Source organism: Danaus plexippus, chromosome 19 (assembly GCF_018135715.1).
Source record: "Danaus plexippus chromosome 19, MEX_DaPlex, whole genome shotgun sequence".
NCBI classification, from domain to species: domain Eukaryota; kingdom Metazoa; phylum Arthropoda; class Insecta; order Lepidoptera; family Nymphalidae; genus Danaus; species Danaus plexippus.
Window position 1 is genome coordinate 5,459,276 of NC_083549.1, and position 15,592 is coordinate 5,474,867.

At 30.9% G+C, this 15,592-nt stretch overlaps 1 long non-coding RNA gene across 1 annotated transcript; it reads left to right on the plus strand.

The window, feature by feature from the left end:
* The first annotated feature begins 30 nt into the window (after window positions 1-30).
* On the plus strand, window positions 31-13,680 carry LOC133319379 (uncharacterized). Its single transcript, XR_009753012.1, has 3 exons — window positions 31-172; window positions 4,883-4,949; window positions 13,043-13,680. It is a non-coding gene; the product is annotated as an uncharacterized LOC133319379 (long non-coding RNA).
* Window positions 13,681-15,592: the final 1,912 nt, after the last annotated feature.

Below are 15,592 nucleotides of genomic sequence, written 5' to 3' on the forward strand. Positions count from 1 at the left end.
GTCAGTTGTTTACGTCTGTGCTAATTGCAATCAACCCGCTTTTTAGTTCTTGTCAGTTTGTGCAAATTGTGGTTGTATGGTTTTGTAAGAGAACAAATTTTAAAGGATTTTTATAAGAAGTTGTGTGCGTTAATATCTGTCTTGCCTTGTGATCAGATTTATATTTGATATGGTACGTATAATAGAAAATTTATAGATATTTTATTCAATTCTAATTTGTTTTTATTTGGCACAGTTGTCAACTTTTGAATGTACTTTCACTTTTTTAAATGATCAAATCATATATAAAAGTCGCGTACGTAATCAAAGTAAGATGATGTTGTAAACGGAAAATCATTCAACTAAATGTTTATATTCGATACATTATGACGGTCTGTCTATTTTTAGTTTGCTAAAGTAAAGAGACCAACCTGTTGTAACCGGGTATTCCGTAGAATCTTGAACGTCGTAAACAAAATTACATACAAATTTATCTTTCATTATCTTTATCTATTTATTGGAACTAATAAAATAATATCAATTATTTCCAGTTTGAATAGGGGACATGTAACTGTTTCACATTCATTTTCTTCAGTATTTGCATACCTTCAATAAACAAAACGTTATTTACGACAATTTTTATAAAGTATTTTGTATAAAGTTTTTAATACGTCTTTTTAGTGTAGTGGTATTTTTACCTTCGCAATATATATTAAAATATTCATACTTATACAAAACATATAAAAATTATCAACAGCAGATTTAGTTATTGATAAAACATTGTTGCCTAAATATGTTCAGCATATATTTAATATTAACCTTATGTTATGATGTCTGTCATACATAATTAATGCTAAAAAAGATATGTCTTGTACTAAAAAATATTGGTTAATTTTTGAAGGCTGAAGAATAAATATTAGTGTTTAACACAACGGTTTGGGCAATACACAGAAGTTTTGTAAATATATTATGAAAGTAAAAAATTCCATAAATAATTATACTGCGTTTTGTGAAGTAATGTAATTGTAAGTTACATTAATATAAAATATGGTTGATGCTGAAGCCAATAATTAACAGCATGAAAGACTGAGAAAACACAATCGGTAGTTTAGCCTTCTTAATATATAATTCTAACAAAATAATGGCTAGTCATATTATTTCACTGTAACAATCTACTTCAAAAATAAATGTCACTGTAATTGAAGTCACTAGTGCAAAAGATTTCAATGATATCTATAACAAAGGATGTCATAAAATTCTAGTTTCTCAAGAAATACTCACTTTTAAAAATACCCTCTTATTTATTTTAAGATAAGATAATCGTATAAATAGTATAGTTTCTTTAATAATTTTATTTATCATGAAAACCTTGTTAAAACACCCAGTTACCCTTATTATAAGCTAAAAATAGTTCGAACAGGCCTTAACAACCTATTTGAATTGATGAGGCAAATGAAAAAGGAATTATTTGCATATAAAAATATAATAAATTTTTCAATACAATTTCTTCTAAATTAATCTAAAGCTATGATACAATGTTTGTGGTTAAATAAATAATATGGAAATAGTGCCATATTCAACATTACTTAGTAATGATATATTAGTTTTGATATTCAAACTTAAAGAAGTTGTTGTGTTTGTAAAAATAAAAAAATAATAATCTTCATTTAACCCACTATGTATTATTAAATGGGACTTTGATTAAATCCTTGAAGTAGCCTTGGCCTAGCCATCATTATTTGTCATTGACTACTTTTAAATTCACTCTAATTAAATGCAAACGGAACAATAAGTAAGGAAAGCGTCATAGGCGTTGGTTTAAAAAAAAAATTGCTTTATAATATTTATACATAGATTTTCTAATATTCTATTCGTCGCCGATTTTTCTTTTCATTCACAATGCCATCGCGTAAACGTTGGCGTGCCTTCCAACCGTTAGGAATGTTCTCCCGCTGCTTGCTTTGTGTTTACATTATGCCCTTTTTATTGATTTTTTTTTTTAATCTATTATGTTTGTATTTTTCCATATACGTATTTTTGACTCAGTAGCAAGGCGGCCGTGACAGCTGCGATGTTTCACGGCGTTGTCGATCAATTTGTTTATTTAATTATTCATCTACCTTAGAATCAATGTGTGGAAACCTTGAACTTATTTCTCGCAAATTATTAAAAAAAAAAAAGAATCATATGTGGAAGACTTACTATTATTTTTTTAAATTGCGGTATCGGCGCCAATGACACGGCTTCAGACTGTACATGACTTAAATTTTTTCTTTTATTATAGGTAGCATTTGTGATTCGACATGACATTTTTGCTTTATTAGATGTTAATTTACCTTGACCATTGATAATTTAAAATTTATGTACTCGACACCCACAGTCGCGACCCATAGTCCTATCTCCTTGACCACATATTATGCTGATCTCATAATTTAAATTGACGACTTCTATTAGCACTACAAGTTCTCAAAATATAATAGTTATAAGGAACAATGCTTCCATTTCGAGCCATAAACTATCTAACACATTTATAAATGTCAAGGCGAAATGAATGCGCGAAAGCGAAACGGTAGGCATATAAAGCAAAGAGCATCAAGTTATTAAGGTTTTTCTGTTATCAGTGGAGCGCGTAGGTAGGGCTTTTTCGCTTTAGAGTTTAGTCCAAATGCCAGGAGTGGCCCGTGACGTCATCGTGCGGCAAAATGGCGCGCCATTTGATGGTACCGACACACCCCAGTCCACCCTAATCCCTACCATGACAGGGTTGTCCAAATCTACTCCAATAGTCTATAGCACAATTCACACTAAATCTTTTATGTTTCACGTTAATTTGAACTTAACGAGCTTACGATCTACATATAAAATATCCTTAGTATTTTTAGGTCGCCTATACTAATCACTTAGTTCTACTCAATATTTTATTTACTGTTAGAGAAAGATATTTAACATATCCCAGTTTTATAACATTACGTTACAATTATTTGAAGACAATGGCGTGTATATATGTACGTTTATCAGACTTCTGGTGCCAGTTCTTTAATTAGAACAGATGACTGTCGACGACAATTGTTTTAAATGTTGTATGATATAAATACTCCAAAATTTCGTATGAATAAAATTCACGATCAACCGTCTAGATATATTTATATTATGTTCGGGATTTTTATATTTTTTACACGTACAGATACATACAATACATCTGTTGCAGGAAATAAATGGATTAGGAAAATAAATTGTATGCTGATTTATGATGCCATAAGTTTAAAATGATTTAAAATTTTGATGGTTATTAATTTAGGCGCGAGGATCTTAATAACACGATACAGTCGCGTACGAAATGACATGTTATATTATCGCAATCATTAAGGACACAAACGAAATGCTTGGGAACACGATTTAGTTACATCGATATATCAAACTTTTGATTTTTGATCAAATACGAAAACCTATCGTCGATACAGTTTTGATCGTTTTGTCACTAATGAAACAGTTATTTAAAGGATTCTTTAATATTAAAGGGTCCGGACTTCTAGGGTAATATCTTGAATATTTCCTTACCTCACCATTTTAACATGCGGCAGTAGAAACATTCATACTTGCGTTAATCTTCATACAGTGCTGTAGCAGGAAAATTGTTTTTCATTTGCATAACAGTTGTGAACATTAAATCAATAGTTTTCAATGTGTTACTATGGTATATTGATTTATGTGATCGGGAGCGTCAACACATAAAACATTTTAAGTGTAACACAGTCAATAAAATAATATGGATGGCATTTGACTATCAACGTAAATAAACAGGTAAATGTAATAAAATAAATCCGAATACAAATTTACGAAAATTGATATATATATATATATATATATATATATATATATATATATATATATATATATATGTATATATATATGTATGTTGTCTTATACACATATATATATATATATATATATGTGTATAAGACAACAAACATTAAGGCGAATTTTTATTTAATATGTCAGTACCACGACAGATAAATGCTTTCATATCATCTATCATACTAAGACTCTTAAGTTGATTTCGTGTTTTTTATCGTAAGTTTTCTAACAAGGATTAAGTGAAGCCGGTATTTATCCAAGTCGTCAAGAAATACTGTTCTTTAAAAGGGAAATAACAAATATGTGGCCTATGATACATTTATGTATGCGGGTTGTGACTTATTTAAACTAGCATCTACTTTAAGTTACTTATTCCACCACAAAGTGTGAATCTCTGTAAGTACAAATCATTCAAGATCTTTCGAGGAAGCAATACATATTTGTAGTAAATTTTTTACTACCATAAAACCTGTGGATTATTTTTTTCTTCCTGGTCTGAGAACAAAAATAGGAAATTTAAATTTACTAAGAAACCACTTATTCAAAATATATTTAACATCAATTATGGATAGTTCTTTTTTATGATATTAATTGTGATAGTGACGAATGATTTCTGGAATAATTTTCAGCCAGTTATATTTTTATACTTCTTCTTTTTCTTCTACAACTTGCTGTTCTTTGTACTTCTTCTGACGCCCCTCAAAATATTTCTCTATTAAAATCAATTAAATGTTGTCTATTTTTGAATTGCTGCGTTTGTTTTTTGATATAATCTTAAAGTTAACGGTGTTTTTCTGTAGTAAATTGGATTATTTCAATACATGTGAATACGTAAAAGTATTTCACTACTTCTATATAGACGTAAATATTTATACGCTTTCTTCACATACTTATCGTTACAAACACGTAAATGTAAATATTATTAAATTTATTTACTTATAATTTGTAAAAAAAATACCAAAACCCTCAAAAAATATATTATTTATATTGAAGATTTATCACCAATTTTTAATATTTTTAAAACTATTTAATTATTATTTCATTTCAGATAACAGATCACTATGGAAGGAGGGAATTCAATGAGGTCTTTACATCCTCTCGAGCTGTCATCTTAGGTCAGTATTACAATAATAAGGTATAAATGAAATTAACTTTGATTGCTCGGTTTCTCTTACAATACTTTACGTAATAATTACCGTGCTACCAATTTTTGAATGTGACATTAAAAGCTTTTGTACACCGACCTTTATATGATTTATAATTAATTGTAACTACATTCATATCAGTAAATGTTCTGTATGTAATTAAGGACAAATTTCTCGAATTTATAACAAGCAATAAAATCAATGGTGTTTGATTTATTGATTCCATATATTAAGTGTAAAGGCGTATTTAACTGGAGGAAAGCTAACGAGTTTTCATTCTCTTAGCTAATGTATTTTAACGACATACATATAAAAAGATACTTGGATGTATTGCGTTCAGGGCACATTACCCTATCGGGGGGAACCGATTTCCCCCGGAGTTATAGCCTTAGGTTATATCGGTGACCGCATAAAGCTGAGGGCGGGGTCAACTCAATCACGTAGTAGGGACTACACTAATATCTGGAAGTGGGACACGGAATTGTGTAAAGGGGTCATTGTTGACCACCTTAGTTAGTGATGTTTATATTTACCGATTATGTAATTACTTAACTTTGATTTTATTTATGTTTTTTTTTATATTATATAGTTACAGTTTTTTTACTCTTAAATTACGTTCAGCTCACAAAAATAAGCACTTATTTTGTGTCTGACATACAAAAGTGTCTGAAGATTTTATTGGTTTATTTAAAAAAAAAATAAGATGAAAAGTCTCAAATGTTTTATACTCTCCAAGTGACTGTGTCAGAGTAGCAGACATTGTATTTGATCGTCTCTATGTCGTAAAACATTTAATAAACTAAAAGTGGTTCAGGTACTAGGAGTAGTTCTAAGAATGTCACGGCCGCTACTTTGTATATAATAAATTAATCATGTTCTTAGCTGTTTCATATTTTGGCAGACGAGTTCGTTCACAATATTTTATCTAACACACACCGTCCTCTGATCTTTATTGTTTAAACAGGACGTTGTATACCATACAAGCTCTCGATTGTTACCTGGATAATATCAGATAATTTTTGTTATAAGATTGGTAAAGAGGAAGCCTTATTTTAAGTATTATGTGCTTAAGGATTTTCAAAACTATTTCTATTCATATTACATTTTTATATGAGACTAAAAGACTTTCTGGGAGCTCGTTAAGGGCTATAATTCCTTCTTGATAACGACTATGCATTTTTTGAATAACGTCCTCGATTCCCATAGATAGAACTAATTAAGGTACGTAACATACCTCTGTTCCAGATATTGGTGGTAAGATCTTTTTAAACGACTTGACAGGCAGCTGTCAAACAACATGCAATTACTTATAACAAACGTTATTACTTATTAGTGAAATTTTTAATAGTATAGATATATATTTAATAATAATTTGGGTTTTTTTCCGAGTTTTATCGTGTTTCCCTTTGTTTATTTTGATCCAAGAACCTACGGAATTAGAAGATTAACAGAAATGTGGGATAACAGTAAAGGTTTTTTTCGTACATAAAGACTAAATAAGAGATTTACATTTGTGAATCGAGAATGAATTTTCTAAAACTTTTTGTATAAAAGTATGTTGAAACTAGTTCATGTATCGTTCACGAATCGTTGTGCAAAATATGATATAAATTTGAGACTGTAAAAATATACATATATATAAAAAAAGCTATTTAAATATAACCCGTCATAAGGGAAAGTTGTGGTAGTTTGGACTTTTTTAAAATTTTTGGTCATTAATATTAACTAGTTTTTTTATGGAATCCTTTAGCTAAGCAGTAACGATGACATTTACGAAGTTATCATGTGTATTTTATCTAATTATCATTATTAAATATCAAATAGTATAACAAGTTTTGTATTACGCTTCGTATTAATTGTTAAATACTTGGTCAATCGATGAATCAATACTTACTTAAAAACACAATGACAGTTCCAGTTTTCGTTTATCGTATATAGATAAAATATCATGGTGTCATCTGATTCATGGCATTCCGTCATCAATAGCTCATTCATCTCTGTATGTATTTGAAATATTATTTCAATATATAGAATAATTTATATCTTACTAGGTTTTGCCCGCGACTTCGTCTGCGTTAGTTTCAGAATTAGAAATGTATAGCGGACCGGGCGAAAACTATTCCTCCATAAATATAGTAGATTAGAAGATTTTGAATTTGATAATCTTTTTTTTTCTTTTTTAATCAGATGAAAAGTACACTATGGCCTTTCTCGGGTATCAAAATATCTCCATACCAAATTTCGTGCAAATTGGTTCAGTAGTTTAGGCGTGATTGAGTAACAGACAGACAAACAGAGTCACTTTCGCATTAATAAAATTAATGTGAATGCAATATATATAATTATTATTATTTTACAACAATAGGTCGACGTTTAAAATTGTGAATACATATCTGAAAAAATACTTTTAGTACGGATAATTCATTAATGTTGAGGACATAAAAAACTGCAGAAAATTCTAAGTTAGATTTTTCCGTTTCATTAACTTCTGTATCCAATTCCAACGACAAAGAATCATTTAATGACAACCGCTCCAAACCAGCAATTTGTTCTGACGATATGTATTTAAGAATCACGAACATTCGCTACCAACGTACCAAGTCTCTAAGTGTCAGGATAGTAAAACCGCGCTAGAATGGAAGAATCTACGCTCCGGTGCTTTAAGTGCAGTAGCACTAAATTCGCACTGATGTGTTAGCTGTTGAGGAAAAATATCGATTTCCTTTTAGGGAATGCAATTATATAGATATATAATATATACATTTATATATAAACTCGTTCAAATATTTTAATAATAAGTAGCTTTGTAAGATTGCGTATATTGAAGATAAATATCAAAAAATTATGTTAAGGATATCTTGTTTTGATGAATAAAAAAACCGGTTTGACAAAACCGTAACACGTATATGAGTGGAATACGAATATTTTTAATAAAATAATGTCTATAGTGGACATCTCGAACGTTTGTCTGGTAAATGTGTTCCACAGACCACCCATTCACCTTGGGCACTAAGTAAATGTATAGTATTAAATTTGTTAGTCTGTGCCGCTCGCTACTCTAAAATGTGTCATAAGTCATAACAGTACGAACGGCCGAGCGTCGCGGGTCGCACGTCTGAAATACCATGTCAGCGTGACAACACGTATATATACAAATGTGCCTTAAAAGTATTAGATAAGTATTAGATCCTAACGAATTACTTGTTATAGAGTGTCTGTGATAGAAAACTATTCAGAATTTTACGTGTGTTTTCATATGAAGTGAGTTTTTTATCTATTTCCTATAATTTGCCTTAAATAAAATATTTTATTTGCTAATATGCACTTACAATTTTAATAAATTTATTAAATTTAAATACATTAAATTATATTTCTTTTGCACTACATTGACGAAACTGTCATTATGAGATCTAAGAATAACTGAAAAGTCTAGATTTCTAGTGTTTACTAAAGGCTCTCACATCAAGTACCTACTGTTTTGCTTTCTGTGTATTTTTGTAAACATTACTTAGCACGAACCAAATTGTTAATGTTTTGCGTTTTAAAACGAAATTTAGAATATAAAAAAATGTGTTATGAAGAGTTTGTATTATCATAAAAATATATTACTTTTTTTTTTTTTAAGTATTTTAATTGTTTTTTATAATTTAATGAATGTTCAAGCAATTCGCGGGAAAAATTTTGTATCGATTCATAAATTTCAAGCTTCTTCCCACAGTCCGACCTGCGGTTAATGCATTCTGTAGTTTGTGTGTAATAGAGAAACAAACATTCATAAGTCTTTCCATCCACACGTGATTTATCATCCGTATATTATTTGTAGATGAGTAGATTATAATCAAACAGCCAATAATAATATACAATGAATGCAAAACTAAAAAAAATAAGTCTTTATTATAATTTTTAATATTCATAGTAGTACGTTACATCTCATTGAAACACTAGAGAGGACATGTTTTTATCGATGTCATACACATTTAAATTAAAAAAAAAAACTTAATAAATTCAACAATCTTTTTATTAATAATATATTTATTACACGTAGCTATAAATAGTTCAGTGATAATTTTGGTATTTACGACCTCTCGATGGCTATCTGTAGCAATAATTGCATGTATATCGATTATGAATCTTAAACATATAATGTCGGTTATATTGAAAAAAATGTACAAACACTAATAAACAATATGTTTCAAAAATATCTTCATTGTTACAAATAAATAAGTTAATCGATCAAAGAATATGACTTGTGAAGTAGATTGCTCTTTCGATGATTGTCACGCGAGACTAAACAACTAATTCTTGACCAATTAAATATTTTAAAACTCGTTTCACGATTTGTTCTCTTTAATAGATTTTATAAACTTATGTACTCACTTAATAATTTAATTTATATTTTAGTTGAAGAGTTAAAATAGTATATGTTTATATATGTTGTTAAGTAAAGCAAAATTTTGTTTGAAATAAAATCACAAACACACATACGCACGTAATCTAAATAAAGAGACAAATCATTTGAAGTCTATGAAATATTATAACCGAGATCTTAATTAAAACATAACAACATATTTATACTGTGTAAGTAAAAATTAGTATTAATATATAAGTGAAATTAAGATTTGTTAAGCGATAAAAGTATATTACATCCCGTTGTGTTAAAGAACAGTCTAGAATAAGATTATGTCACCCATATAACAATGGAGCCTTGAGGATATGAAGGCGGAAAGTTTTGTCGTACCAGTTGTAAGAACAGGAAAACATTGGAAGCGTAACAATCGCAAACCAAAGCTAACGATGGAAGCTTGGAGCGACATGTCACATGACAAAGACTGCCTCACAAACACTAATAACGCCATTTATATGTTAAATTAGAAACATACAAATATATTATAGTCTTCAAGTCATGGAAACGATTTTAAAAATGTGTCCGTACCTGAGTGATATTTTTATTACTACTGAATGTTTCCGTTTGAATAAGATTTTTCCAAACATCTAATTTGCATATTGTCTATAAGTATTCGCGATGGTTTAAAATTATCTCATTGCTCTATTCTAATGGAGCGTCTTTTTTCTAATCTTCTTAAGTATACAATTTCTAAAATATACACTAAACGAAGTTCAAAGTTTTTCGTACTGTCCCATTTCCTGGTCTTAAAAAGATCACACGTATAAAATATATTGAAATCATTTCACAAATCACAAAGTTAATCGTGAAATCGAGAAAAAATTACGCGCACAGTCCCATTGACATCAATTTTTTCCTAGAAAGACTATCAATTGTTTTATATTAATATCTTATTATTATCTTTAACATATAACGTTGGTGAATAGTTCATTACATACATACATCTTGTAATATCATGTGTGTTAAAGCGAAATAGTGAAAATTTTCCTCTGCTAGATTGATAAATCACAGTAATTTAAAAAAAAAATGCAAATTTAGTGCTTTTTTGTGTTGTGTTCATTGGTGTACGTATTGATTGAATTTTTAAGGACCATTGAGTTTTTAACAACTTGAACGGTTTTCGAGCTGATTATTATCAAATATTCGAACAAACGAAGCGAAAGAACTCATATAAATATTACAATATAAACCTTTTACGGTTTCACATAATATGATACTTTTTTTTTGTGTTACGTCCACGTGGCTGAAACATAATTTTTTTGTATTTCATTACTATTAGGATTAGTTATTTAACAATTTTTTTTTTAATATCTTTCACCTATATTTTCTCGGTGTTAACTGAAAGCAATAGTTAACACATGAAACAGTGATATAAAAATAATTAACTAGCATTTTTTAAGCAAAAGCCCATGATGGTATTGTAGTATGTTGTATTTTTTTTACTACTTTGTGATTACAATTTCATGGCCAGATGTCGATATTTTTATCGCCCTAAGAAAGAATTATCGGCTGTTTTCTTACAGTTATCTCAAGTTGATTTTTAAACGCCTTTTTTTTTATCTACCATACATCAAAGGTGGGGCGAGGACTGCAAAAAACAGGATTTACTCGAATTCGAGTCTATTAAACACAAGTTTTAAATAGGTTTGAGTATTTAATTTTCGCAAGAGTTATTTGGGCATCACATCTGCTTTCATATTAAGTTTACGTCATCCATTTAAATCTCAGCAGTTTTCTCTAAAGCGTTTATGTACTAAACAACGTTTTTGTCAATTCGCAGTCGGTAAATCCTTTTAATACTTAAACGTATCGTAAAACGTCACTATAAAGAAAACGGCTGTATATTAAGACTTCGGGGTCACGACCTTGGAGTGTGATGTCATTGCGGAATACTGAACATCCTTGATTAGCACTAAATACTTTGATTTGCGATTTTCAAGTTTACTACGTAATGAATGAATCGCTCTTTGATTCCTATATAGATGGTTATTTAAATGCTTGGAATTATTTGAATGCAGGAAAATACTCCCGACGCGACGTAAGGTTTCGTTCACGTCTATGAACTTTCACAGAGAACTGTGTATTTGTAGAGTGTTATACATACAAGTGAAACAACATCGAGATAATTTCGAGGTTGAAAGCATAAACATACACGTAATTGATATTATTTCATATTAAAGGCCAAAAGGTAAAGACATTATGTGAAATGAGTGTATTATTTATGCATCAAGCATGCTATTCAAAGTCCGGACATGCGAGGGGCTTACACTTTTGTAGTTTGTTTTGACTAAAATGTTTTATATCATAATTTTATGAATTTAAACTATGAGTTTAAGTTAAAATGAAATAATAAATGTAGTGTTTTTGATCTTTCGATGAATTAAATAGGAATTAATATACAAATAATTGCGTAATCAATAGCGTATTTCATTATCAGTGACATTAAGATGAAGTAAATTGACATTACAATTAAGGTAATAATATTTTAATTTATAACATTAACAATAATGTTTAACCAATCAGTTTGAGACACGTAAAATATTTAAAGAGAGACAATTAAAGAAATCGAACACAAATAAGTCGCTTTATAAAATAGTTAACGATAAAAATATATATCATTAGTATCATAGTTATAATATGGCAAGTACGCCTGAAGTCTGACGCAAGTAAGACAACAATATGCCTGAGTTTTAAACGATAATTTAAAAAAATTGTGTTTATTATTTGAGAAATATTCTCCGCTTCGATTGCGTTTTAATTTTGTGAGGAGCTCTCAAAGAACACGACAGCGGGTCTAATAACGCATGTCGATTACATCAATTGAGTTTAATAAATATTCATTAGCGGACATACATGTATCAGTCAAACATATTTATAATGCTCATATTATACGTGTAGGTTTATGTTCGTAGTTCGAAGACAGAATCATCTACAATAAAATCGGTTACAAAAATCATTTTATTCGATGGTATGAACAATACCTACCAAAATACACATTGAATTATTTAACTGTCATAACGTATGTATAATAAATGGATATGTATATACATGCACGTATACATATGTTGTATAATAATAACAATTACAGAGCTAGAAATATTTAATATAGTATGATTAAGTTTGTGAACTGTTGTTCTATTCTTTTAATTTTTTTTTGTTATTGTAAAAGAAAATCTTATAGTGAAAGAAAAAAAACATAAACAAAATATTAAATATTCTCTTATCTATCTATCTATAATTATCTACATATCTATGACATGTAATATCTCTTAAAATTATTTTACTACGTATTCTGTTTGGTTTGACCATAGATTTAAAATTGCAATGCTCAATTAATCTATAAAAATTTTCTCTTTTAACTGTATTAAAGTTTTACTTATCAGATTGGTGGATCGTATCGTCGTGTAATTAAGTAATAAGTGAACCAATTAATTTGTAAGGGAATATAAGTGAAGTAATATTTTAGTAATTTAAATGCAATTTATTTCTAATGAATATATCATCTTTATTAAACACCACTTATGACGACATTACCTGTCAGCGATCGTAAAGAACACTTAAGTATTCATAGATACTTATAAATAGATGTAGATAAAGACACGTCAGTATATAACTTTGTAATTAAATAATAATATGTATATCGGTTTTGTTGTTACAGAATAAAGTGCAAAGTTAGATCGCAGGATGACTGTCACACCGCGCGGTCCACCGCACGTTACACCGCCTAGACACCAACATCAGCGACACCAGACGAGACCTATCTTAACCAAGTGGCCTTAGTTAATTATAAAGTGTAACTTTTGTACGCCAGTTTTACACCGACCTATTATAATATAAGGTGCGAAGTGTTAGTGTTTCTTTTTTTTTGTGTGTGTGAGGGTTTATGTGTGTCGATGGTGCGGCCGACATGGGAAAGTCCTCGGCGAGAACACATGGCCAAGGTGAGTTACATACGTGTATAATAACATACTACCTCGAAGGTCCAACGGACGGGGATCACGTCTGAAGGCTAAGGAAATTGTGAAAGGAGTACCATAGTTATTATTATAGGATTAAGCTGCGATAGTTTTGATAAGTGATGTGACGGATCGCGCTGAATGTATCCGTGTATGCAGGCGTTATAGCATTTATTTATGATTTGTCGAATAAATATATTAATTATAGAGAATTAATAAGAAGAAAAGATCTCTACTTTGAATGAATGCGGACACGGATATTGCTATTCGGTGCATCACTAGACTTAATGCCTATCACATTTTCAGTGACTTGATAAGTGATATTACGGCTTGTTTATTTGACCAAAGTATTCATGAAATGTACCCCTACCGCTAAAACTATGATTTTGATAATTAAAAGACTACGATTTTAATAATTGTAATACTTTGTTATATAAAAAAATTTGATCCTTATATAATAAATAGTAATGTTTATTAATTTTTATGACTTTATCGAGACAAAGGATTTGAATTAACGATAAGTTACGGTTAATCATTATTATATTTGCATGATTTCAATGATGATAACTTTATTACAAGTGCTAGGTAAAACATACGTAGGTGATATAATCCCGTGTTACAGGTATACTTTATGGCATTATATTTAACTAAAACGACGAAAGGCTTACAACATTCAATGTCAATATATTATATAAAACGCCTTAGTAAATTGTCTTACACACCTATGTTTTTGCTTTGATAACACGCCTGTTCGAACGTCATGTTTTACATTTATTTATTTTTTTTATTATACATTTCTTTGATATTATATCATTTTGTAAATTTTACCATAGTTAATATAAAATCCAAGTGTGGAAGGACATATTTCTGTGTGCTGTTAACACTGGCATGTGTAAGGCAACACCGTAGAGATGCGCGCGCGCTGGCATGGCGCTAGTGAGTGCCGGAGTGGAGTGTCGGCCGCGCGGCCGCGTTAAGAGGGAGCGCGCGTTCGTTCGCGTGCTGCGTGTTCACATCTCGGGGTGGACGGGCGAGGAGCGCGGCATGGCGCGGCGGTAGCGGCGCGGATGTGCGCGCGCTCGGAGGCCGTGGAGCTGGAGGTGCTGGGCGCGGAGGGCGAGCTCCGTCTGCCTCCGCGACCCCTGCGTCTCTCCCTCCTCGAGCTGTTCGGCAAGCTGGTGCGACGAGACCAGCCCGCCGCGCCGCGCCGCCGCAACAGGCACAACCATCGTTTCCGTACCTTCGTTGCCTGCGGTCCGTAATATTATACTTTACACACATAGATAATGTATGGTATCTATTAGATTCTCCGTTCCCTCCTATGTTTACAATACGTACACATTATGTCACGTCGAAGATACTTTTTATAACGTGCGTACCTAAATATATTGTATGAATCATGGCGCGTTTTTAGGTTACGATCTCAAGGTTTGGAGTAAGTCTTGATTCGTGTTGAAAGCTTAATTCAAATGATATCCTGAAAATTGCACAATGACCAAGGTCGGAGGCGCCGCGCCCCCGCACGGTCAACGTCCGGGGCGACGGCGCTTTAGCACTTCGCGTATGACCCCGCGTGTTCGCTTTTTATTGATTATCTGTCAATTTTTTTCTCTTCTTTTGATCTTTACTGAAATATATCATCGTAAAACAGACAGATGCAAAGATCGATCGTTTAAGTTCGCTGTGTCTTCGGAAGAGCATCGTTAGACGCGATCGGAGACAACGTTTTATTTTTAATTTAATGAATTGCGTTTTCAGAACATTTAAATTTGTTTTGGTAAGATCGTCCGATTTTGGTGTGGAGCTGAATTAAAAATAAACTTTACCGAATAACATAACACTTTGTTTTAGCCTGAATAACAAAAAAGAGTAAAGAATTACAAATATCGAATTCACAATGCCAAAAATTTAGAACGAGCTCTAATTGTACGGTGTACTCACCATGCCATTGTTTTGTCGCATTAAGGTTGTAGTTCGTATAGTCCATGGGTACATTTGATATATATCTATTTGCGTGATTCTGACCGTTACACGCACACAATTACGATGGCCGTTACTATGTGCGTGTATGTTATATAATATACGTCGTACCCATTACAAATGTGTTTGACTCGGCGTTTTTGCTTTTTACCCGTGGGAGATTGCGTTCTGCAACATTGTCATATTATATGGAACAGTTGCGAATCGTTGATGTACAAATGTATTTTATATTGTACATGAAGTATTGATTCAGTTAACTCTTATGACATGTA